At 38.4% G+C, this 26233-nt stretch overlaps 1 long non-coding RNA gene across 1 annotated transcript; it reads left to right on the forward strand.

Annotated features, from left to right (window-relative positions):
• The first annotated feature begins 3672 nt into the window (after positions 1-3672).
• On the forward strand, positions 3673-23377 carry LOC145546524 (uncharacterized). Its single transcript, XR_014082987.1, has 4 exons — positions 3673-3777; positions 13360-13483; positions 14235-14382; positions 21474-23377. It is a non-coding gene; the product is annotated as an uncharacterized LOC145546524 (long non-coding RNA).
• Positions 23378-26233: the final 2856 nt, after the last annotated feature.

A 26233-nucleotide genomic window follows, 5' to 3' on the forward strand; every position in this document is an offset into this window, starting at 1 on the left:
AAATTAACTCAAAATGGAATGTAGAATTAAATACAAAGTACAAAACTGTAAAACTCCTGGGAGATACCACAGAAAAAAATCTAGATGGACTTGAGCAAGGTGATAACTTTTTAGATACAACATCAGAGGCTCAGTCTGTGAAGAAATAATCGACAAGCTAGATTTCATTAAAATTAAAAACATCTGCTTTGCAAAAAGCAATGTCAAAAGAATGAGAAGTCAGGCCACAGATTAGGAGAAAATATTGGCAAAAGACGTAATAAGTAAAGAAAGGATCGCTATCCAAAATATACAAAGAACCCTTGAGATTCAAGAGTAAGAAAACAAATAACCCGATTGAAAAATGGGCAGAAGACCTGAACAGATGCTTCACCAAATATATATATATATATATATATATATATATATATATATATATATACATACCAGATAAGCACATGAAAAGATGCTCAACATCATATGTCATTAGAGGAATGCATAATTAAAATAATAATGTGGTACCACTACACACCTATTAGAATGGTGAAAATCCAAATCATTGAAACACCAAATGCTGGTGAGGATGTAGAGCAACAGGAACTCTCATCCATTGTTGATAGAAATACAAAATGTTACAGCCACTTTGCAAGACAGTTTGGCAGGTTCTAACAACACTAAACATATTCTCACCATATGATCCAGCAATTGTGTTCTTTGATATTTATCCAAATGAATTTAAAACTTATGCTCACATAAAGACCTGCACATGGATATTTATAGCAGCTTTAAACATAATCGCCAAAACTTGGAATTAACCAAAACATCCTTTAGTAGGTGAATAGATAAATGAACTGTTGTACATCTCAACAATAGATTATAATTCAGTGCTAAGCAGGAATGAGCTATCAAGTTATGAAAAGATATGGAGGAATCTTAAATGCATATTGTTAAGTGAAAGAAGCCAACCTGAAAAAGCAGCATAGTATATGATTTCAACTGAATTGAAATATATGATGTTGTGGAAAAACCGTGGAGACAGTGAAAAATCATTGGTTTTGGGGGGTTAACAGGAAGGGAAAGAGGAATAGGCAGAGCATAGAGGAATTTAAGGTAGTGAAACTGTTTTTTATGATACTACTCTGATGGATACATGTCATTACACATGGGTTAAAACCCACAGAACATACAACACCAGGAGTGAAAATGTAAGCAATGGACTTTGGGTGTTAGCTGATGTTGGTTAGCTACATCAGCTAATCAACTGATACAGGTTCATCAGTTGTAACAATCATACCACTCTGGGGTGGGGTGTTGATAGTGGGAAGCTGTGTGAACAGAGGAAGATGAGGATATATAGGAACTCTGTGCTTTCCACTCAATTTTGCTGTGAACGTAAGATTACTCTAAGAATAAAGTCTATTTTTGAAAAAAATCATCGTTTTAAGCATCACTGTCCTTAATCTCCTAATGTTCAATGTCTAGAAAATCATTGTTTCAATCATATATATTTATGATGGGAGGGTAAATCTGGCCCCTGTTACTTCATCTTAGCTGGAAGTGGAAGTGTCTCTTTTCCAACATCTGTGTCGGTCTCACTTTTAAAATTAAATCAGAAGAAACAAATTACACTTACTTTTAGTGTAAAAACTACACTTTTTATGTTTTAAGCCAGAGAGTATAAATGCAAATTTCTTTAAGAGCTGCTAATTTAGGGAAACATTTAAAAACACTTCACTAATAGACATAAGTAGACTTTATGCCCAGTTTCATAAAAGGCAGCCTTAGTACCACCCCCAAACCCCACTCAGAGGTGCCTTATTTCTCTCTCTGTCCAGTGTCTTAGGATGACCTGAATCTCCACAATTCCTTTCACATCCTACTTTACTCCAGTCTGCACTCTTTCAGTTCAGACAATCTGCCCTGGACTGCGTCCTGGTTTTTTTTGACTAATATATACTGGAGAGAGAATGGATATTATTGGGTAAATATACTGTGTCTGTATTTTAATGGGCCTTCTTTGAATGTTTTATGCACAGCAATAACTCCAATGATGGAAATTCTAGGTATTTTGGCAGGTTTGTGGAAGTGATATTTTTAGGTAGGTCAGAGTTTTGATGTTCCTGCATCACACACATTCGGCTGGCTTGTACTATCCCTTCTTTAGGGTCAAACCCATAAATAGATACATGCTTCCAGCTTTCTCTTTATTAATAAAAATTAGTTGGTTTCTACTTCTAAATTTCTCTTCATTGCCTTTAAAAATAGGAACAAGTCAAAGTAAAATGATTATGTCATTCTTTCCCTTCCTATTAGTCAAAGAGAACAATCAAAGAGCTGTGAGAGCAATTAACGATGTATCTTGAAGAGTCCAGGAGTATTTTCGGTCTATAAATGTCCATTCTTTATGGCCTTGAACACTGAAACTAGTTACCTGAATGAAACCTAAGAGGTTTTTCATTTATTTGAACCTGGTCTGATTTTACAAATATGCAAGTGACATTCAAGTAACCTCTGAAAATTAGTGGATGGGCAAGAGGACTGAAAATCAGTTCAATAATGTAAAGTAAAATGGGAGATCAGAGTTACTATCTGCTGAAAGTGACTTCCTTTGTGGTCCAGTGGTTAAGAACCCACCTTTCAGTACAGCAGATGTGCGTTTGATCCTTGGTCGGGGAACTAAGACCCCACATGCCTCGAGGCCTTGTGCCATGCTAGATATAAGTCCACAGGCTGTAAGCAAGATCCAGCACAGCCAAAATCAAAATAAATAAATAAGTAATATGAAGTCAAAAGTAAACAAATATATAAGCTGTTGAAAGTACATGATGGCATATGTGTCTTCTGATCTAGTTATTAATAGTTTGGCAACATACTGCCTGACCTTCCTGAATAAACATAATTTTCTACTTTTGTAGTAATCAAGTCATGGAAAAAAGAGGAGCTGGTAAGTAACAAGTTGTTTGTCTCTATCAGCAATAGCATGGCTTTATCTTTAGTGTTGGGAACAGAAACATAAAGCAACAGAAGTAGGGTGTGTGTGTGTGTGTGTGTGTGTGTGTGTGTGTGTGTGCGCTCAGTCATGTCCGACTCTTTGTGATCCCATGGACTGTAGCCTGCCAAGCTCCTCTGCCCATGAAATTTTCCAGGCAAGAACACTGGAGTGGGTTGCCATTTCCTAGTCCAAGGGATCTTCCCAATCCAGGGATCGAACTCGCAGCTCTTGAGTCTCCTGCCTTGGCAGGCAGATTCTGTACCACTAGCGCCACCTGGGAGGCCCAAAGATACAGTCCTTGTCTTCAAATAATTTACAGCCTATGTGAGTCAGATTCAAAGAAAACTATTTTACCCAGCAGAAAATAAAAACATGGAAGGTGCATAAACACATAAATATTTTTACTGGCTCATACCCTCAGATCTTCCATTTTTACCCATGTGAGAGAGTGATGATGCTTTTAAATGTTAACTTATGAACAAATCCATGGAGTGTGGTGCTCTTAGACCTCAGGTCTGTGGCTTACAGTGTATCATTTGAACTGAAGTTCATTGTAATAACAGACCAAGATTATTGTGATGAGCCAACAACTACATGGACCAATGAGTCTGCTTAAAGTGTCCTGTATTTACACAAGTGGTTCTCTTTATGACATCATACTCAGTGTGGTTATGCTTTACTTATTTCAAACCAAGGGACACCAGTCCTATCTTTAAGAAACCAGACCACTAGAGGAGAAAATTTTTTCTGTTTCATTTAGAGAAAGTATATATTTAAGTGTATGAACTGTATAAGCAACACAAAAAGTAAGTACACTGTATTTCCATTCAATGAATACTGAGTATCCTGTTTATACTGAGTATCCTGTTTATTTTTATGGGCAAGAGATTGTCAATATCTAAAAATAATTATAGGTAGTCACTGCAGTTGCATAATTTTCTATTCTAATATTCTTTGTGGTCGGGAAGCAAATTCATGTATTGTAACCAACTTAAAGATGTGTTACAGGGTTATTTCATACATGGCAGATTTTCAAAGTCCTGCAATGATGACATTGATGTAGTGCTGCTACTCTGTTATAACCTTTGTATATTCTTTAAGTGTAACAAATACTTCATTCATTGCTTGCCCTAAACTTTGCATTTGGTGACATTCTTGCTGCTGTGTTAATATCAGGTCTATTAAGCTGGACCTCATGGTCCATTACCCTTTCTTTAGATTTGACCCCATGACGTTTAGGGGTCTTGAGCACAGTGTGAAAAAGCAAAGGGTTTCACTCTCACCCAAGGAGCTCATTAGGACTTTATAGAAACACAATAAATACTCACACAGTACTAACATTTGCACTGAGGGATGCTCACCAGACGCACAGCCTGGTGTCAGGAGGTGTTCATTGTTCCCTTTATCTAGGCCTGCACACTAATTTAGCCCACTAACTAAAGAGAGCACTCATTTGTAATCTGGCATTTTTTTTCTTTGAAGGAAAGATTCACTTACTGGTATCCTAGTTTTGTGGGATTTTTTTGGTACATTTCCCTGTCTTGGTTCCTTTCTTAAGGCACTCACATACATTTTAGACTGCATAATTAAAATCAACTCCCACAGTTCATGAAAGAATTCCACTGTGAACTGCTGACAGCAATATCTGGACTGGAGGCCTTCATTTGTTCATGAACTACATTGTAATAGATTAATCCATTTGCCTTATTAAACACCGTTTAATCCAGGAAAATACTATTAGATCAGTTTAGGGGAGACCTGTCATCCACAGTACTACTTTAGCTTTAATTTTAAGGTCTAGTTGCATTAACTCTCTGATATGCCTTCTAATATTTTTAATTTCATAGCAAAGAGTTATGTCATTACAGAGGCCAACATTTGATTTCATCATATTATTATACCCAACCACTGCCATAAGCAGATTTCCCTCTTTGAAATGTATTTCAGTCTGAAAATGTCATGTCTTCCAGGGGCTTGCAGGCCACACAAAATGGGATTTCTACCCAGAAGTAGAAGCAGCCTGTTAGTGCAAAGGGAGACTTTTATGAGGTATGACTGGAGGCTCCAACTCCACTATTCAAATTAATCAGATTTTCTTAGGCAGAATGCCTCTAGAATCCCCTACAAACACTCTTTTCCTCCCTGCTACATTGCAAATTACTTAATGAAAACACTGGATTATAGGAAACAAAAGGGTTTTTTCGCTGATGTCAATCAAGCCACGATGGCTTTTTTTGTTTGTTTCTAAAACAAGAAAATGAAGGGACAATTTTGTTTCACAAAGTCTGGATGAATCATCTCACTGCATAACTTTCCAAGGAAATTTCACTGAAGATTTGGAAAAAATACTGGCAACTCAACAATTTCCAATTCAAGTTCATGTGATAAGACTCAAATATAAGCCAAAATGAATCATCTTCTTTTACCAACCAGCTACTCTTTTTTTAAAAAATGTTTTCTTATTATGGTAAAAGTCACATAATATAAAGCATACTCTTTTAACCATTTTTAACTATACAATTCAGTGGCACTAAGTACATTCATATTGTTGTGCAACTTTCACCATCATCCATCTCCCGAATCTTTCACCTTACTAAACTGCAACTCTGTTCCCATTAAACACTAACTCCCCATTCCCCCCTCCTTCCTCCCCTCCCTCCAGCCTCTGGCATCCACCAATATACTCTTTGAATTTGACTGTTCTAGGTACCCAACCCACTCTTTAAAGAGGAAACTGATGTAGAAGATGGGGTATGCTTTGCTTTGGCATATGCCAAGAACACTCACTAATCCTTTGCTATGTGTTAGGAACTGAGTTATTCATATTATAGGTAGAAAAATGAATAAAATTACTCTAGGTTTCAACAGCTTGGTAGGACAGATTCAACTAAGCATCATACAACACAGCAACATGCACCAATAGTGGAGGCTGTGCTGGGGAGGGGAGAGGTAAGGAGGACAGGAAAGAATTTGTATTTCTATTGGTGACACTGAAAGATTTTAAGGATACATTGATGAAGATGAGGGAAACCACTCATATGGTCAGATCAATGCTTCAGGAAGATAATTGATGGCAAGGAGGAGAATGATTTGGAGAAGTGAGTAATTCATTCCTGGCTAGATGTTATTGTAAGAACCCAGTAGGCGGTCCCTGATGGTCCTACCTAGGAAGGTGGTAAAGGATAAGAAGTCACATATTCAAGAGACATTTAAGAAGTAGAATTAATGTAACTTAATGATCAAACTCTTATGGAAATGAGCAGTGAGAGATAAGAAAAAGAGATAAGCCTAAAATCTCTAGACTGGATGATTCCCAAGTAATTTCCAAGAGCAGGTTTTTGGGGAATATAATAAGTTTGATTTTGAACAAGCTGAGCTTGAAATACTAAGTGAACGAGGACTTTAGGTTATTGGAAATACAAAACTCAAACTCAGGAAAAATGTCAGGTAAAGTTTGGGAACCATCTTCACAGGTGTGAATGTTGAAGTTGTAGGAGGAGACAAAATCATTCAGGAGAGAGGTGAAAAGGAAGTAGATTTCCTGTAGCATATCATCCAAATGATAGAGCTTCCTGATGTGTTGCATTGAGAAACAATTTGAGGTCACCTTCAGGTATGGTGGAAAGAGTGCCATGAATTATGGGCAGGATCTATCATTGGTTCTGGAGATGTGAGTGACTACCTGGGACAGATGTTAGCCATCCCCAGTAATTGAAGGAGGAGATTCAATAACAACTCCCCAAAGGACACCAGTTCCTCAGAAGTGAAGTGAAGTGAAGTCACTCAGTTCTGGCCAGCTCTTTGTGACCCCATGGACTGTAACCTACCAGGCTCCTCTGTCCACGGAATTTTCCAGGCAAGAGTACTGGAGTGGGTTGCCATTTCCTTCTCCAGGGGATCTTCCTGACTGAGGGATCAAACCCAGCTCTCCCGCCTTGTAGGCAGATGCTTTACCATCTGAGCCACCAGGGAAGTTCCTCAGGGATGGTGGGAAACTTGTGGTTGCAAAAGTAAATAACAACTGTCAGAGTTAGGAGAAAAATGAGCAAGTACATAGTACTGTACTTAGCTCAGTATCTCAGACATCATACTCAATAAATATTTATGGAAGGGATAAATGAGTTAATAAAGTGAAGTGTTGACAACTATACTGCAATTGGAGCAACATAAAAAGTCAGCACATAATTCATAGCAACACTAGCAACACACCCAGATGCCATTGGTTAAGGATCTTAATGTTTTGGTTAATTTCTCCATAAGAGCTTGCTTTTTCCCTACTTTTCACGTTAAGGTGGAACTTATTCTATTGCATAGCCTATTGGAGTATTTAGAATAATTATAAAATTATCAAAATAGTAACATAGAAAAGTATGTATGATTTGATATAGAGAATTAAATTGAGAAATTAAGTGTACTCACCTAGAGCCAGACATCCTGGAATGTGAAGTCAAGTGGGCCTTAGGAAGCATCACTACGACCAAAGCTAGTGGAGGTGATGGAATTCCAGTTGAGCTATTTCAAATCCTGAAAGATGATGCTGTGAAAGTGCTGCACTCAATATGCCAGCAAATTTGGAAAACTCAGCAGTGGCCACAGGACTGGAAGAGGTCAGTCTTCGTTCCAATCCCAAAGAAAGGCAATGCCAAAGAATGCTCAAACTACCGCACAATTGCACTCATCTCACATGCTAGTAAAGTGATGCTCAAAATTCTCCAAGCCAGGCTTCAGGAATACATGAACCGTGAACTTCCAGATGTTCAAGCAGGTTTTAGAAAAGGCAGAGGAACCAAAGATCAAATTGCCAACATCTGATAGATCATCAAAAAAGCAAGAGAGTTCCAGAAAAACATCTATTTCTGCTTTATTGACTATGCCAAAGCCTTTGACTGTGTGGATCACAATAAACTGTGGAAAATTCTGAAAGAGATGGGCATACCAGATGACCTGACCTGCCTCTTGAGAAACCTGTATGCAGGTCAGGAAGCAACAGTTAGAACTGGACATGGAACAACAGACTGGTTCCAAATAGGAAAAGGAGTATGTCAAGGCTGTATATTGTCACCCTGCTTATTTAACTTATATGCAGAGTACAACTTATATGAGAAACGTATATGAGAAACGCTGGGCTGGAGGATGCACAAGCTGGAATCAAGATTGCCGGGAGAAATATCAATAACCTCAGATATGCAGATGACACCACCCTTATGGCAGAAAGTGAAGAAGAACTAAAAAGCCTCTTCATGAAAGTGAAAGAGGAGAGTGAAAAAGTTGGCTTAAAGCTCAATATTCAGAAAGCTAAGATCATGGCATTCGGTCCCATCACCTCATGGCAGATAGATGGGGAAACAGTGGAAACAGTGGCTGACTTTATTTTTCTGGGCTCCAAAATCACTGCAGATGGTGATTTCAGCCATGAAATTAAAAGACACTTACTCTTTGGAAGGAAAGTTATGACCAACCTAGGCAGCATATTAAAAAGCAGAGACAATATTTTGCCAACAAAGGCCCATCTAGTCAAGGCTATGTTTTTTCCAGTAGTCATGTATGGATGTGAGAGTTGGACTATAAAAAAAGCTGAGCGCCAAAGAATTGATGCTTTTTAACTGTGGTGTTGGAGAAGACTCTTGAGAGTCCCTTGGACTGCAAGGAGATCCAACCAGTCCATCCTAAAGGAAATCAGTCCTGAATATTCATTGGAAGGACTGATGTTGAAGCTGAAACTCCAATACTTTGGCCACCTGATGCGAAGAGTTGACTCATTGGAAAAGACCCTGATGCTGGGAAAGATTGAGGGCAGGAGGAGAAGGGGACGACAGAGGATGAGATGGTTGGATGGTATCACTGACTCGATGGACATGGGTTTTGGTGGACTCAGGTAGTTGGTGATGGACAGGGAGGCCTGGCGTGCTGCGGTTCATGGGATCACAAAGAGTCGGACATGACTGAGCGACTGAACTGAGCTGAAAAAAAGGAAGTGAAAGGTATTCTTTGGGACATATCCAGGGAAGAGTGAGCTAAATTCTCTCTTTTATACCCTAAAAGACAAATTCTTTTAAGAAAAAAAAAAAAGATGCCCTATCTACCTAGATAATACACAGATTCAATCAACTACTTGTATCTTGTAGCGGGCAGGCAAATATCTCTATTCTGCTATTCAAGTATTTTTAATTTGAAAAGACTTTGCTCGTGAAATTGGGGCCTAAAAATAATTAACCACTCATCCATTCAATACTGTACTTTTTCCAAAGTATTAAACCTATGTATGACACTGGTCAACTTGTTATGAGCATGTGGCAGAGTAAACAAAAGGATGCAGGCACTTAGAAACAAGTGGAATGTAGTTGTTATCATGAAGAGACAACTTTTTGGAGTTGTATTATATCTGCTGAATGGTGATAGTATATGGAGAGCAAGTGCCAACACAAAACCACGAATAACTAGAATATTCAGCAATTATAATACATGGGCTTCCCAGGTGGTGCTAATAGTAAAGAACCCACCTGCCAATGCAGGAGACATAGGAGACACGAGTCTGATTCCTGAGTCAGGAAGATCCCCTGGAGGAGGGCATGGCAATCCACTCCAGTATTCTTTCCTGGAGAACCCCATGCACAGAAGAGCCTGGTGGGCTATGGTCCATAGGGTCGCAAAGAGTCAGACACAAAACCACGAGTAACTAGAATATTCAACAATTGTAATACGTAGGGTGAGATAAAGTCCAAAGTAGGAAGACATCTCCTTTATTTTATTGCAGGAAGGAAGATGATCTGAAAAGCTTCTTTGGAGAATGTAGGATCTGCACTGAGTCTTAAGGAAAAACACATATAATTTTAGTCCATGGGCAGTAGAAGTAAAGGCAAGGCAGGTAATTTGAGTGAGGGCAAAGGAAGTAAAGTCTGCTAAGTTCTGGAAGAGGGAATGAACCGTTGAGCCAGAGAAGACACCTAGGAATCTTGAGTCTCTGACTGCTCTTCACCTCCCCATCTTACTCAGGTCACCTCTCTATTTCTCCTCTGGCTTTGGGTCAGGCTTTGGCTGTCTGGGGTCCTGCCAAGGGAGAGAGAAGTCTGAAGGTGCCTTCATGTCTGCTTCCATTTCTCATGTTTCCTGATGCTCTGCGATGATGCCAGCACAAGGTTTTATAAGCCAGCTTCCTCCAGCTGTCGTAGCAAGAATTTACTGATGTACTCTCAAAACCTCCGAGAACCTAAAACAAAAGAACACTGACTAAACAGGGGAAGGCAGGAGTTAGTTATCTTACATGTGTTGTGAGGAGGTACTAGAGGAGGGACTCCAATATTTCTGAACTTTTGTAGCTTTCGGTGTTGGAAAATATGATTTGTCTTTGGATAAAGGTTTCAGTTTTTTTCTGGGAATCGTAGAGTTTTTTTTTTGAAGCTGTTTAATCAAGCAGATGTGATGCACTCTACTTATTGTTTTAAGATAAGCCCTTAATCAACCCTAAACGCGGCTGTTTCTGACTGAGAGGCAATGCAGCCTTGCTTTGATTAAATGCTGAACTTTTGACTTTCATTTCCCAGAATTTGGTGTAAGTTTCTTGATGACAAGATCTTTATTTTATGCTTGTTTATATCTGCCACATTTTATTTTATGTTGCTTACTACATGATCCTGTGTTGAATGAACACTGCCTGTCTATCTACTTGACTCAGAGTTATTTAAACACATCACATTGAGATAGAAGAAGCTCTGAGAAAGATTTTCATTATCCCTTAAGGCTTTTAATAGCTTTAATAAAACTTACTTTTTTTTTTTAAATTTTATAAATTTATTTATTTTAGTTGGGGGCTAATTACTTTACAATATTGTAATAGTTATAAAATTAATTCATATGTCACAATAGTCAATAGGTAGATACAACCAATCTGTCCACTAACAAATAAATGGATAAACAAAACGTGGTGTGCACATATAATGGAATATTATTCAGCCATAAGAAAGAATGACATTTTGATACATGCTCCAACATGGATGAACCTTGAAAACATCATGCTAACTAAAAGATTAGACATAAAAGATCACATCTTGTGTGACTCCACTTACATGAAATGTCCAGAACAGGCAAGTCTATGGGGACAGAAATAAGATTAGTGACTTTCAGGCACTATGGAGAATGGGGTGTGGGGAGCAAATGCTTAATACATCCAGAATTTTCCCTTTGAGGCAATGAAGAAGTTCTGAAACTGGGTGGTAGTAATGGTTGCACAACACTGCGAATAAACTTACTACCACTTAATTGTACACTTTAAAATGGTTAAAATGTTAATTTTATGTTACATCTATTTTACTACAAAAAATAAGTTTGAAAAATTAATTCATGATCTTTGTAGAAAATTTATCCTCCACTAAATTAAACTCCTTGAGAGTTAAAGTTGACAGATAAAATATTATATTTATACTAAAAAATTATTATTTGCTTAAAGTTCAATTTTAATTGGATGTCCCGTATTTTATATTTGGCAACCCTATTTGGAGTAGGAAATGACAACCCACTCCAGTATTCTTGCCTGGAAAATTCCATGGACAGAAGAGCCTGGCGGGCTACAGCCCATGAGGTCACAAATAGTCAGATATGACTGAGCAGCTGAGCAGATATTAATTTATATGCACTTATTATAGATCAGAGAGATAAATTCATTACCTACCACTCTTTTAACAAATACTGTTTTCAGTTTATTGTTAAATTTTGGTTGTTCCTTTGCTGAGAGAGGCTTTACTCAGGAATAAGACTACTGGTTTATCTGTTACTGTATCTTATGATTTCCTTTGGCCTGAAATATAGTGGCAGGGTCAACATCACCTTAACGTCTCTGGATTTGGGAAGAAGACAAAAAGAATGAATACAGAGAAAAAGCAAGATAATTTGATTATTGGAGAGCATTAGCCAGCTGGCTTCCCTGTGCCTGCTAGGGTTTTGTTTGTTTCAACCATAGGCTGAAGCCTCTACCTGCTTCACTGTGTGTAGCCTTTCCTTACTGGAAAATAAAAATTTTCTCAATTTTTTATTTTTAAGAAAATTCACTTTACTTGTTTGATTCTGCATCTCATTCAGTGTTTTGGGGAGCTACAGACAAAGTTTCATGGCACCTACACAATTGGAGAACTCATTTTAAGATATGGTTACCAAGAATGCCTTATACCTAAAGTTTAGAACTGCCCTTTAGGACATTCAAACTGATACACTAAGAACAACTCAGCTCAGACAAACTGACAGTCTTGTAACAATAGGCCAGTGCACAAGGTGACCACTGGGGTGTGGGAAGAAAATATAGCTTCTAGTTACATTTAGTGTAGATTGCATTTTAAAAATTTTATTATTCACCTTATAATATCTTTCAGTAAATAAATAAACTTAAATTGGAAGAATGTACTAATTTTTTTAAAGATAAAGATGAACAAAAAAGCCTTGGAAATGACTGTAAGAGGTGATTGGAAAGTGTAAGCATTGCATTAAAGAGGCAGCAAAGAAAAGAATAAGAATGACTGTAGAACTGAGTAGGGCTTCATTCAGTTCTATTGGTCCTCATAAAGCTGAATGGATTCAAAGGTTACTTTTTTGTCAGATTATTTTCCACTTCTTCAGAGAGTATCTGAATAAAATCTGATTGCACTGAGGAAACTTACTGAGGCAGAAGGTCTGAACTCTGCCAGTGGTGAATCATTAGTAATTTTACAGTAAAAATCCTTTATAAGCCCAAACAGAGTGATGTTATTTTAAACCAATTCAACTAAGTTTTATTTCTAAGAGATGTCCTACTTAGCAGTTAAGGCAGACAAATAAGTGAACAATTAGGCTTCTGGAATAAGGGTTTCTGATGTTTACTGGAAAGTGAAAGTCCGACTCTTTGCGACCCCATGGACTATCTATACAGTCCATGGAATTCTCCAGGACAGAATACTGGAGTGGGTAGCCTTTCCCTTCTCCAGGGGATCTTCCCAACCCAGGGATCGAACCCAGGTCTCCCTCATTGCAGGTAGATTCTTAACCAGCTGACCCACAAGGGAAGCCCTGATATTTGCTAAAGTGAAAGTGAAGTTGATCAGTTGTGTCTGACTCTTTGCGACCCCATGGACTGTAGCCTATCAGGCTCCTCTGTCCATGGAATTTTCCAGGCAAGAATACTGGAGTGGGTTGCCATTTCCTTCTCCGGGAGATCTTCCTGACCCAGGGCTCGAATCCAGGTGTCCCATATTGCAGGCAGAAGCTTTACCGTCTGAGCCACCAGGGAAGCCAATATTTACTAAGTACATTGCATGTTGTGAATTATAATTTTTTTATCATTCTGCATGTTTTTATCACAAGTCTAACCTCAGCATGCAACAAGATATCCAATACTTCTCTCATTCCCACTTCTGATTTTGTCACAGGCAAAACCTAGGGACATGGTGCCGTGTCTGCTTTGAGTCAGTCCCTTCTCCAGTGTCGGCTCTGCTCACAGTGACTGCCTCACTTCCTTCCCATCCCACTGAGGCTGGGTCCCTGGCAGCCATGGTGAGAACTATAACCTTATCTTTCAAATAAAGATTTTTATTATCTTTACAGTGCTGACTGCAACATGGCGGAAAGCTATATTCCTCCATGTAGATTAAGGGAGCAGAGGAAATGAATGACAAAAGAGAAAAAAAAAATGACACCACGGTATGAAGGAGAGGTGAGGACAGCAGGATAATGGATTTTCTCCAGATTCCCTTTTATAGTAGCCAGTAGCCTTGTCTTCCCTTGAATTCTGAGAATTCCCTTGAGTTCCCCTGAATTCCCTTGAATCGTTCCATCCTTGTAATACAGTCCTCTTTATTTTTGTTTTTTAAAAGCTAGCTATGATTGGCTTCAGATGCCAGCAAGCAGAGTCCTAAGGAGCCTGCTATGTATATCTTGGTCTTCACAACTGTAAAACATGGAACTATGTGCTGGCAGGGAGAAGGCTGTTCATTCTTCTATCAGAAGTCACGTTGAAAACCCAAATGTGGCCTCTGGTTGGGTTAACTCAGCAGTCACAGTTTCCCCACAGGGTCTTTCACATACCTGTTCATAGTTCGTGTGATTGACAAGATTGCAGTTGCTAAAGGGCTGAAGTGGCTGACTTCATCCTGATGACAGTTCCATTTTAGTGTGTCACATTGCCAGACCCTTATTCTCCGTGATTAAACAATTGTATTGCTTTGAATGTGTCTAGTTCTGTGGGAGTATTTTCCCAGTGAAACTGTGGGCTCTTGGGATTCTTTTTTTTTTTTTTTTTCTGCAGAAGTCGAGGCATGGAGATTTGACAGGGGCCAGGCTTGAAGATCATAAGGATTTCTTCTCTGATGGCCTATAGGTGATGATAGCGCCCTCAGAGGAGCACCCTCAGAGGAGCAATAAGTTCCTTATGGGCAACTGGGAGCTCAACTTAGGTGTGACTTGGATACATAGGAAATTACTTTGTAGTCAGAATGGTGAGGTCTGAACATACTAGTTGCTTCTACAAATAAGAAACTCTGCTTAGCTCATCAGCAGACAGCTGCTCACATAATTTGATTTAAAGAATACTGCAAGGTTTCTGTCTCCAAAAAAAATTTCCTCCAGGAGGACATCGCCCACCCCTACAGGAAATTCCAACCCTCTTTGATCAGACAATTTAAGGAGAGCCAGGGTTTGTCCCCAGAAGGTTAGTGTTAAACTGCAGATGTTATCTGGGAGCAGAGGCGAATCCTGAGGGTTCTATTGATCTCATTGTACAATGGCAAGCATTGGTTTATTATTAGACTAACAAACCGTTGCCTAGGAAACTAGAAGAGAGAAGAGGTGGGGTGAAAAGTGCGGGTGAAGGATAAGGTGAGAGGATGTTATCAAATAACTTGGGCTAGACATGGATCCTCAGGGCCAAGCATGAAAGGTTGGCAAAAGCAGTGTCCACACAATGACCCCATTGTGGTTGGGATGCTAGACAGACAATGAAAGAGGCCGAGGGCAGTGTGAAAAAATGTCCTGGGTGAGGATACAAAAGCAGAATGTCTCAAAGACCTCAAAGGTTTCCCTTGGCTATCTTGTTGATCAGAACAACCAGCTATTTGAAGAATTTATATTAATACATGAAAATTTTCTCCTGGGTTCCTCAAATAGCCACTATAAGTGTAAGACTATAAGACTCAAGCTATAAATTTGTCTTCCGCTCTTTTTTTCTCCCCAAACATTACCTTCCCCTTAACACCAAGAGGATTCATGGTGGCTATACACATATAGCCATGGGGCTTCCCTCATAGCTCAGTCTGTAAAGAATCTGCCTACAATGCAGGAGACCCGATTTGATTCCTGGGTTGGGAAGATCCCCTGGAGAAGGAAATGGCACTCACTCCAGAATTCTTGCCTGGAAAATCCCATGGACAGAGGAGCTTGGCGGGCTACAGTCCATGGGTAGCAAGAGTCAGACACGACTTAGCGACTAAACCACCACCACCATACACATATTGCTATAGAAGAATTGGATGTGAACAGATTTACACCCACACTAATTCACTATTGCCCAGAAGTTAATACTGACAGTGGTGAAACTGTTATGTGTTTGGACTGGGGATGCCAGATTTAGCAAATAAAAATATAGGACCTTCAGTTAAACTAGAATTTCAAATTCAAATTTAACTGAATGTTCTCTATTTTACCTGGCAACTCTACTTTGGAACAAATTAGGACTGTCTTTTTCTCATAAACTCGTCATAATCGGTTGCTATTTCCTATTCCTGGGTCTGGAAGATCCCCCTGGAGGAGGGGATGGCAACCCACTTCAATATTCTTGCCTGGAGAATTCCATGGACAGAGGAGCCTGGTGGGCTACAGTCCATGGGGTCGCAAAGAATTGTACATGATGAGTGCATGCGTGCGTGTGTGTGTGTGCACGCGCGCACACACACACACACACACACACAGAAAGCAACTAAAACTGGTAATTAAAGATTCAATTCAATTCACAAAACAAATACTGAGCAGGCATTTCCTTTTACAAAGTATTTATTGTGCTAGATAAGCTGTGGGGAAATCAAACATGATTGAAATACAGTCACCGTTTCTCATATGCTTATAAGCATGAGTGTGAATAACCATCATTACAAGGCAGAAAGAAAGATGCCAAATAGTGTGTGTCTTAAGACTCCAGAGGAAGGAATGATTGAATTTGATGGAAAGAATTTGGGTAGGGTTTTGTGACCAGAGAAGGGTATTCCAGCCTCATAGATCAGTAAACACGAGCAAAAACTTGGAGGAATGAATAGTCATAGTACGTATTTGAGAAATGGTGAATAAAGCAATGTCTACAGTGCAGAATGTACAGAGATGAAGTTGATGCTGAAAAAGGTAGGTTAGGGTTGGATGGAGAGGGTCTCGGATGTTATGCTACAAGCTTCATGGCAATGATGTGGATGTTTAGGAAGAGCCTAAGTACTTACTCTGAGAAGAGCATAATCCATCCTGTGTTTCAGGATGAAACATGTCTAGCAAAGTAATGATGGTTTAGTGAAGCAAGAGGTTAGAGGCAGAGAGCTAGCTTAGCAGGATGACTGCAATTATTAACAAATGATATCTTATGATTTTAGTAAAAGGTAACCACTCTCCCTTTAATGTACTGAAAAGCCTACTTTCTGCTTTTGAAGTGGTAAAAGAGTCCTTTCATTGCCACGTCTGTTGTTGGTCCTGGCCTCTGAGGTCTCACTCGATCCATATCAGCATTTCTCTCTCTGGAGGGCTTCCCAGGTGGTGCATCCACCTGCCAGTGCAGGAGATGCAAGAGATGTGGGTTCAGTCTCTGGGTCAGGAAGATCCCCTGGAGAAGGAAATGGCACTCACTCCAGCATTCTGGCCTGGAAAATCCTATGGACAGGCGAGCTTGGCAGGTTGCAGTCCATGGGGTTGCAAAGATTTGGACATGACTGAGCACAGCACAGCGCAGCATAGCTGGCAGCTCTGTGGATCACAGGCTGCAACACTTCCCTACACATCTAAGTGGTGCACAGGCCTGTTCCTGGGATAACATATTCCTGGACACCTATGGACTCACCACTCTGTTCACAAGTAAAGGGATGTTCTTGTGATGGTTACAGGGACTGGGAGAGTCATGGATAGATTACTATCCAAGAACATCTTCCTTCCATAAATTTGTGATTTCAGGTTCTTTATAGAAGTGATACTTTTATTTTACAATTAAGTATGTATCTTCAGAGTAATAATAATGTAATCTTAATTTGAGTTGTTGTACTGACCACATTTATATCTGTAATAAGAGATAAAACAAATCAATACACATAATTATAACTAAAACTCACTGGACACAACATTTTGCTGTATTAAGATAGCATTAAAAATGCCATTTTAACTTATTAATTCGATAAAGATTAAGAACAAATTATACCAAATGCTGATTTTGATATAGTCTTATGTACTACTAATAAGATGAAAATTGGTAAGACTTTTATGGAAGGCCATTTTTCAGTAACTGAAAGTTTCATGATCCAGAATTTCTAAATTATATGTGAGGGGATTCATGCCAAAGAAATAATTTTAAATATATACAAAGATTATGGTATAATTATATTCATTACAATGTTAGTATTGGGAAATGAAAGAGACCTAATTGCTTAACAATAAGAGATTTGTGAATTGTTTTTTTGAAATTTACTCTACAAGGATATTTGGTTAGGAGAATAAAGTTATGACTTGCTTGTTCATTCTTTAAATTTCTTTGGAAAAGTTATCAAAACATTTAAAAATGTTCCCTATGTTAACTAAGACACTACCTAACTTATTTTTCTTTATACTGTATCCAAACAGTAGAAGAATAAATATGGTTAAAGATTTAGCAGTTAATTTTTTGTTTCTTCAATTAGCAGTCATTATTCTTCAAAGCATAAATTTTAGGAACTATTATATAAGTATTTGTATTTATGTAATTAAACCCATCAGATAAGTCTTATATTATTAATGATTTCTTCTCTTCGAATCTTTTCCCATAGGTTTGGTTTAGGCTGCAGTGAGCCAGTTTTTTAAAAAAAATCTTTTTTTATTTAAAATTTGTTTTATTTTTGAATGAGAAAAGAGATTTGAGTATCTAGCCAACTCATTAAATTCTTTTTCCTTTGCTTAAAAGAAATACCAAGAAAATTTTTTCTTGAATTCTATTGCTGATGTAATTTTCTCCTATTGAGTCTTTAGCTTTTATTCCCCTCTCAACATACAAATTTGGTTTCATTTAGTCTTTTCGAGTCTAGTGGGCTCTCAGTCTAAATTTTTTTTATCTACCTGACAGTCAAAAGAACTCCTGGTTTCTATAAGGATTAAGTCAGGAAGCAGTTTTTAACTACAACAAATTGAAACCTTTGCACAAGGAAGTGTTGCTTTTAAAAGTGATGGGAAACTTCAAATTTGATTACAAGCAACCTTTGGCTTCCTATCTGTTCAACAATAGGCCATGTTGTTAAGGGCAATTTCCATGCACAGCATGTGGGTCCCATTTTTTCATCCTTAGACATGGTTGTTTACTGTTCAGCACTGTTTATGCATTTTAATCAGGCTTTTTCAGTCTCCCTTAATAAATCACTACAAAGCGAATGTACCAAAACAAGAACTATTATGCAGTATTGGTTGCCCTTACACATTATTTGCTGCCCTGGAGTTTCACTCAGTACCCAAATTTAAAAAATAATGACAAGAACAAAATCCATAGCTAAGAGTATTATATTTGGAATTGCAACATTTCTGGCTAAATACCCTGTTAGAGCCCCATTCTTTAACAGTAGGAGCCTGACTTTAAAATTCAGTTCAAGCAAGAATGACTTAACAATTGGAACCTGCCATCAGTCTTGGGGACTGAAAGTCTTTCTGATGGGATGAAGCTGACAGCCTAGTTCCTGCCTGGCAGCCATTCACATGAAATGTGCCTGTATTAGTACAGATAAATGTTTAGACATTCAGGTATCTTGCTGTCTGAGAAGAGTATTACCGGTTAAGGCAATGGTAAGCAGAAGAAAAGGGAGATTTTAGGCATTTATGCCTGAGTGAGAAAAAACAATGACATGTTAGCATCATCTGGCAAGCAGGCAAAAGAAACAGTGTGGCCTATCTCTCTTCCCTCTTTAAAGCTAAACTTTCATTTGCTTCTAAACAAAGACAAAAGTACAAATTTTCCTCCAATAATGTTTTGTTGTTGTTGAATTAAGTAGGTTTTCTTAACTTTGGTTTCCAGCATCAAAGACAGGTTATAATAAGCTATAATATTTTAAAGCCCAGGCCAGAGGTAAGAAAGCCTTAAAGGAAAAAGAAAGCAAGGAGCATTGTACAATGTAGATTTGCATTTTAAAACATGACAGCATTTAGAATTTAGATCCACTGATGTATTTTAGAATAGTCACTAGAAAATTAACAGCATAAATATGTGTTACAATTTCTTAGAGACTCAGGAGGAAAGTTTATCAAAAATAGGAATTCCCAGGAAATGTTTTAAATGAATAGATGGTCCCCAAACCAAGTAATTATTTGGAAATGTGGATGCTAACCTACTTTGCAAAATATCTTGTATTTCCCTTTGACATCACTGTGTAAAATCCACTGGAGTCCCATGGAATTCAGCAGAGGCAGGTGCTGTGCATAATTCCTTACAAACCCAGCCAGCTGAAGTGCTGTTTTGGACATGGCCTGGAGAGAATATTTCATGAGTGAGAAATCAAACTGTCATGTGTTTAATTAAGAGGCAGAATAAAGTGTTTAAGGACCTTTCCTGAACGTATTCATCATGAAAGTGACAGCCACACTTTAAGAGGTGTTCTGACTTAAATTCCTGTGCATCCAATGGTATAGCACAAAAGTATTCCACCTGAAAAACAGAAAGTTGGCATTTAATTGACAAGTTTTCTAAATTGTAGCAAAATCTCCAGAAATTCACTCTTTACCTCTTTCTTTTTGACTATAAATTTTTAGTCCTTTTTCTTTTCCCAAATAATTTTTTTTTCTCTCTAGCCCAGGTCCTCAAGCATTGATTCCTTTCCTCAAGATGTCCCCCTGGCTGCTGGTTGCAGTAGGGATAAAGTAACCTGGAAAATATCTTTTCACAACAACTCAATTTGTCTTTCAGGAAATTCATCACAATTCTCTTTATTTCTTTGTCCATAGAACTTTGAAGCACAGACTTTTAACTCATGACCCTGATTCACCCCCTTCTCTTTAGTGAATAGATGCACTTATGCATGGGTAAAGGACTACATTTCCCAGTCTTCTGTGGTTGGGTGTGATGATGTGACTATGTTCCAATTAATAAAAGACAAACAGGAGTACTGTGTAGACTCTCCAAGAAGTCTTCCTAAAAGGAAGGAGTTTCTTTAGCCTCCATGCTCACCCCAAAATCCAACTGCTTAGAATATACATGTGATGTTGGAGCTCTAGTAGCCATATGGACCCTGAGGATTAGAATCACATCCTGTAGATGGCAGAGTGGTGAAATGCAAGGATTTTGAGTCTTGGATAACTTTATGGAACTATGATTCTAGTCATGAGCAGTGTTAGGTTTTTTTGTTACACACAACTGAAATAATCCTAATGGGCACACATAACTGAACTAGGGGGAAGTTTTTTTAAATGGCGATTTTGATATAATTAGGAGAAATTTATTAAACTATTTTTTAAAAAAGGTCACAAAAAAAGACAGCTTAACACAGATGGAATTTTTATGCTCAGCAATTTTCCCTTTGAGTATGTGTTTTTGATAGCTAAGTATCTGTTTGAACCTGTAAATGTTTATGATTTGGACAAATTCTCCCTCTCGCTTATGGTAAAGTCATTGATTGGCCAACTATATAGAATTATTGGCATAAGACTTTGAATCTAATGGTGCCAGACATCTGGGGAACATGTTGGAGATTTGGGGTTTATATCTGGTTTGGTAAGTACAAAGCATTTCTTTAAAGTTCTGCTTGCCTTAATAGCTCTGTCTTTGACTTCTCAGGGCTAAAAAGAAACACATTTCCCAAATATATTAATCAGAATGATGCTATGATTATTTTATCATTATTATTATTGAAACATTTATTGAGCACTTACTACATACAAGTACTTTACTAAGCACTTTACCTGTATAATTTTATTTAATTCTTTCATCTATAAGATAGAGATATCATTGTTTTTATCATTTGACAGCTGAGGAGATCAAACCCCAGAAAGTAAATCAGCAGCTTTAGGGAATGGAAGATAGGCAATTTAGACTTATCACAGACAACTGGAAAAGTTGGGAGGAACCCCCAAAACGTTTGTTTGAACATAACATTGCTGATACTGTTCATGGGGTTCTCAAGGCAAGAATACTGAAGGGTTTGCATTCCCTTCTCCAGTGGACCGCATTTTGTCAGAACTCTCCACAAAACCCGTTCATCTTGGGTGGCCCTAAATGGCATGGCTCATAGTTTCAATGAGTTAGATAAGGCTGTGGTCCATGTGATCAGATTGGTTAATTTTCTGTGATTGTGGTTTTCAGTCTGTCGGCCCTCTGATGAAGAGGATATGCAAAAAAGATCTTCAAGACGACATAATCACGATGGTACGATCATTCACATCAAGCCAGACATTTTGGAATGCAAAGTCAAGTCGGCCTTAGGAAGCATCACTATGAACAAAGCTAGTGGAGATGATGGAATTCCAGTTGAGCTATTTCAGATCCTAAAAGATGATGCTGTGAAAGTGCTGCACTCAATATGCCTGCAAATATGGAAAACTCAGCAGTGGCCACAGGACTGGAAAAGTCAGTTTTCATTCCAATCCCAAAGAAAGGAAATGCCATAGAATGCTCAAACTACTGCACAATTGCATTCATCTCACATGCTAGTAAAGTAATGCTCAAAATTCTCCAAGCCAGGCTTTAGCAATACGTGAACCGTGAACTTCCAGATGTTCAAGCTGGATTTAGAAAAGGCAGAGGTACTAGAGATCAAATTGCCAACATCCGCTGGATCATTGAAAAAGCAAGAGAGTTCCAGAAAAACATCTATTTCTGCTTTATTGACTATGCCAAAGCCTTTGACTGTGTGGATCACCACAGTTAAGTTCAGTTCAGTTCAGTTCAGTTCAGTCGCTCAGTCATGTCCGACTCTTTCCAACCCCATGAATCGCAGCACGCCAGGCCTCTCTGTCCATCACCAACTCCCAGAGTCTACCCAAACCCATGTCCATCTAGTCAGTGATGCCATCCAACCATCTCATCCTCTGTCGTCCCCTTCTCCTCTTGCCCCCAATCCTACCCAGCATTAGGGACTTTTCCAATGAGTCAACTCTTCACATGAGGTGGCCAAAGTATTGGAGTTTCAGCTTCAACATCAGTCCTTCCAATGAACACCCAGGACTGATCTCCTTTAGGATGGACTGGTTGGATCTCCTTGCAGTCCAAGGGACTCTCAAGAGTCTTCTCCAACACCACAGTTCAAAAGCATCAATTCTTCGATGCTCAGCTTTCTTTAACATAACAGGAACTCTGCTAAAAAGCTCCTGGATTTTCCCAGAGGCTTGGTAATGTCATAAAGGATCCAAACTCTTTCACCTCTGTTCTCCTGAGATTGGTTCTTTGGCTTACCCTTTCATATTTTACAAGATGGCTGGCACAACTTCAGGCATCAGAGACAGAACAATATTTGGCCAAAGAAGAACTGCATTGCATTCATTACCTCCTACTCTCTATTTAACAGGGAGGGAAACCTGTCCTAGGATATCTCTAGCAGGCTTTCTTTACAGCCCATTGGATAGCGTTGGATCACAGGCCAATAACTAACTTCAAGGGAAGCCACAAGAATCATCAGTATTTTTGACCTCTATAGGGATGTGAAGGCTCTGTCAACCAGAAAAAGGCAAAGGAGAATAGGTAGAGAATGTCTTTTGTATAGTGAACAATAATGTCTGCTATAGACAGCTTAAGTAACTCACCCGCGGTCACATTTCTAGTAAGTAGCAGAGCTGGGATTTGAACTGAAGCAGCCTGACACACTCTGAAAGCCTATACATTCTTGGCCTAGTATACGACTTTGAAAGCAGTGTACTTAACTGAAGTCTCCATCCAGAATCCATAAAATCATCTGAGTACATTGACTCTCAGTGCCACCCTCAAAGTCTTTATAGTACTCTATTACAGTATTCACAGAAATTAATTGACAGTCATTGAAAAGCTAAAATAAGCTAAAATTCATCTGTTTTTCACAGAAAAGTTTTAATTCACAGAGAACTTTTTTAGAAATAATTACTCATAACATTTGGAAATTTTAAAATCAATCTATTATGTGTTTGAAAGAATGTGAGATCAGCTCATCAACTTTGAAAAGCAGTAATATGCATACAAATCACATAAAAGGCTTATAATAAGATTAAGTATCACTAAGCAGAAAAAGAAACACAAAATACAAGCACACACTTAAAAATAAAATGGGTACATCTTAAAATAAATCTTTTCAGCAAAGTTAAAGTAGTAGAAGATGCTTATGTAGGAAATAAACTTTTAAAATTGTGAAATCATATTTTCACTTTATAGAACACAAAATTATATGAATACTATTAAAATTACATTATAACAGAACAATTGTACCTATTTATCACCTGTTGTAATAAAAGCAGATACAGCTAATTGATTTAAAATACCCTCAAGTGGTTTTAATTATATAAACAAAATTAGTTTCTTTAAACATGTGTGTGTGAATGTGTATATTTAAAATTGGTAAGCAAAATAACTTCATGAAATTAAGTTACTCTTGGCCCTAATCATTACTATGAGGGCAGTGTCTTTTAGCTTCCATAGTCTATAGTTGTATTTTTATATTGAAACAAGACCACACATTGCAATAAATGATAATTTTTTCCACTTTCCAGTACAACGTGGGCAGTGTTTTATCTTCATATCTTTGTGGGTATTTCTATGGTTTACAAATCAAAAATGACTATTCACAGCTCTATGCTGTCTATCCCCAAAAGGCACAGGCCAGTCTTGCTTGAGATGAGGGAGAATGGGGTAGAGACAGGAGGACTACCTCTACCTGGGTCCCTGCAGGTTATTTACTACCATCATAGGTACAGTGCTGAAGTCTGGAGGCCTCAGGGTGAATAAAGGGGAGAATTCAATAAATGGATCAGTACATTTCTATTGACCTTTGACAATAGTTCTAGGTACTATGGAGAATAGAAACCACCCTATATCTGTGGTTCAGGGGCTCACAATCTATTGTGGGAGAAATAATTATATATAAGTGAATAGGTAAGTGGAAGATTACATTAGGCAATTATAGTGATATGTGGAGAAATGAATCCTGACTTGCTAAGAACATGGGGAAGTTTCCTAGAAGAAGCAGGAGAGAGTAGTGATAGAGCCATACTGTGCAGTAGGATCAGTTTGAACCAACAAGTATATTGGTGTGTGGAAAGTTTTAAATTGAACGGGTAGAGGATTTCAGAGAACTATGCCTGAAATCAGACTGGAAAGGTAGGAAACAAACTCCTTACTAAATCCCTTTTATTACTATGTCATATATCCCCAATTGAAATCATCACAGGAAATCTAAGCCCTTAAGGTCTTCCTGCATTGCCCGAACACTTGCTGTCCCTGTACCTCCAATAGTCTAACACAAATCCCACCCATCCTTGATCTCTAAATCCTTCCGTGATGCCCTTTGGAGCTTCTCATTACCATCAGCAAAGTCCCCTCTATCCTTGATTTCTTTCTCTGAAGGCTCCAACCACATACTTGCTCTAACACACATCTTGTACTTCTCTAAGAGCAGAGCATCACCCAAGCCTTCTAAAGTAATGGCTGCTCCCACCTCCATCTTGAAAATCATTGGACCTGAAAGTGAGATGGTTGCCCTTTTACTCCTTTTTGTTGTTTGCCAACAACCGTTCTTACCTCCTTGCTTAAAAATTCCTCTTCTTTTGATGAATTATATTGGTTTATCACCCTTCACTCCACCACACTGCGGACATCCATGATGCTTCTGGTCACTTTTCCTTATTCACTGAAGATTTTAGCACATCCCTCACTGCACATGACTCAATGATCTGTCATCATTTTTGGTCATTTCTGTTTCCACATGACTGTTTCATCCCAAATCCTGAAATTTCAGTTTCTCCCCAACCTTCTTCCTGCCTGTGATCTTGTCTTTACTCCTCCTGGTACCCAATTCCATAGAACTTGTCATTATCACACAACGACCACCACCACCACCACCATCCAACCCATTTATTAATCAATTTAGGCTTCTGTAACAGAATGCCATAGACTGGGTGGCTTAGACAAAAACATTTATTTCTCACAGTCTGGAGGTTGTGAAGTTCAAAGACAAGTCCCAGATCAAGGTAGATCCAGTGTTTGGTGAGGGCACTCTTTCTGATTTGCAGAAGCCATCTTCCTCTCGTATCCTCACACGGCTGAGAGAAAAACCATCTCTCTGGAGTCTCTTCTTATAAGGATACTCATCCCATTAAGGAAGGCTCCATCTTCATGACCTAATTCATTTCCAAAGTCTTTACTTCCTAATACAATTACACTGGGAGTTGGGATTTCAAAGTATGGATTTTGAGGGGACACAACATTCAGTCTGTGGCACTCCCAACAGCAAGCGTCCTACTCTCTACAGAGTACCACTTAATATCCTTTTAGTTCAGTTCTTCAAACACTACGATTTTCACAATTCTTTGAGCCCATGGGAACTTTTTTGAGCCCATTGACCTCACCAGCTTTTTCAGTTCATCACCCACCCTATGTACTCGCAACTCTTTTTACCCAGTTTAGGTTCCATTGTTAATTATTATAAGACCCTTCAAACTAAACTCAGCTTCTTGCCTTTCTGTCCCCTGCTGTATTCACCGGAGAAAACACAAACCATGTTTAAGTCTAATTCTCCATCTTCTCTGCTCCTGGTGCAGCTAAACCCAAAATCATACAGAATGCTCTCGTTTTAAATTTATAACCACAAATCTTAAGTGGGATCTCCAACACCTGTCAATTCACTTCCTTATTTTCTGAGAATACTTTATATATAAAAAAAACACTGTTTCCTTTGTCCTCAAATGTAAAATTGACTTCTGCTCCACCCGTTCACTGTTGGTATCTTTATTTATTTCACTATATGGAAAAGTAATTGGTTAAGAACTTATTTTAAATCTACTAACCAATCACATCCGCACTTACAGTTTTTGCCTTTCCACTTGTTGAAATGGATAAATTGTCTAGACTCCTATGTAAGGCTAAGTAATCCAGTCGTACATGGA

The sequence above is a fragment of the Giraffa tippelskirchi genome, chromosome 4, assembly GCF_054371585.1.
Source record: "Giraffa tippelskirchi isolate mGirTip1 chromosome 4, T2T-mGirTip1v1.2.pri, whole genome shotgun sequence".
NCBI classification, from domain to species: Eukaryota; Metazoa; Chordata; class Mammalia; order Artiodactyla; family Giraffidae; genus Giraffa; species Giraffa tippelskirchi.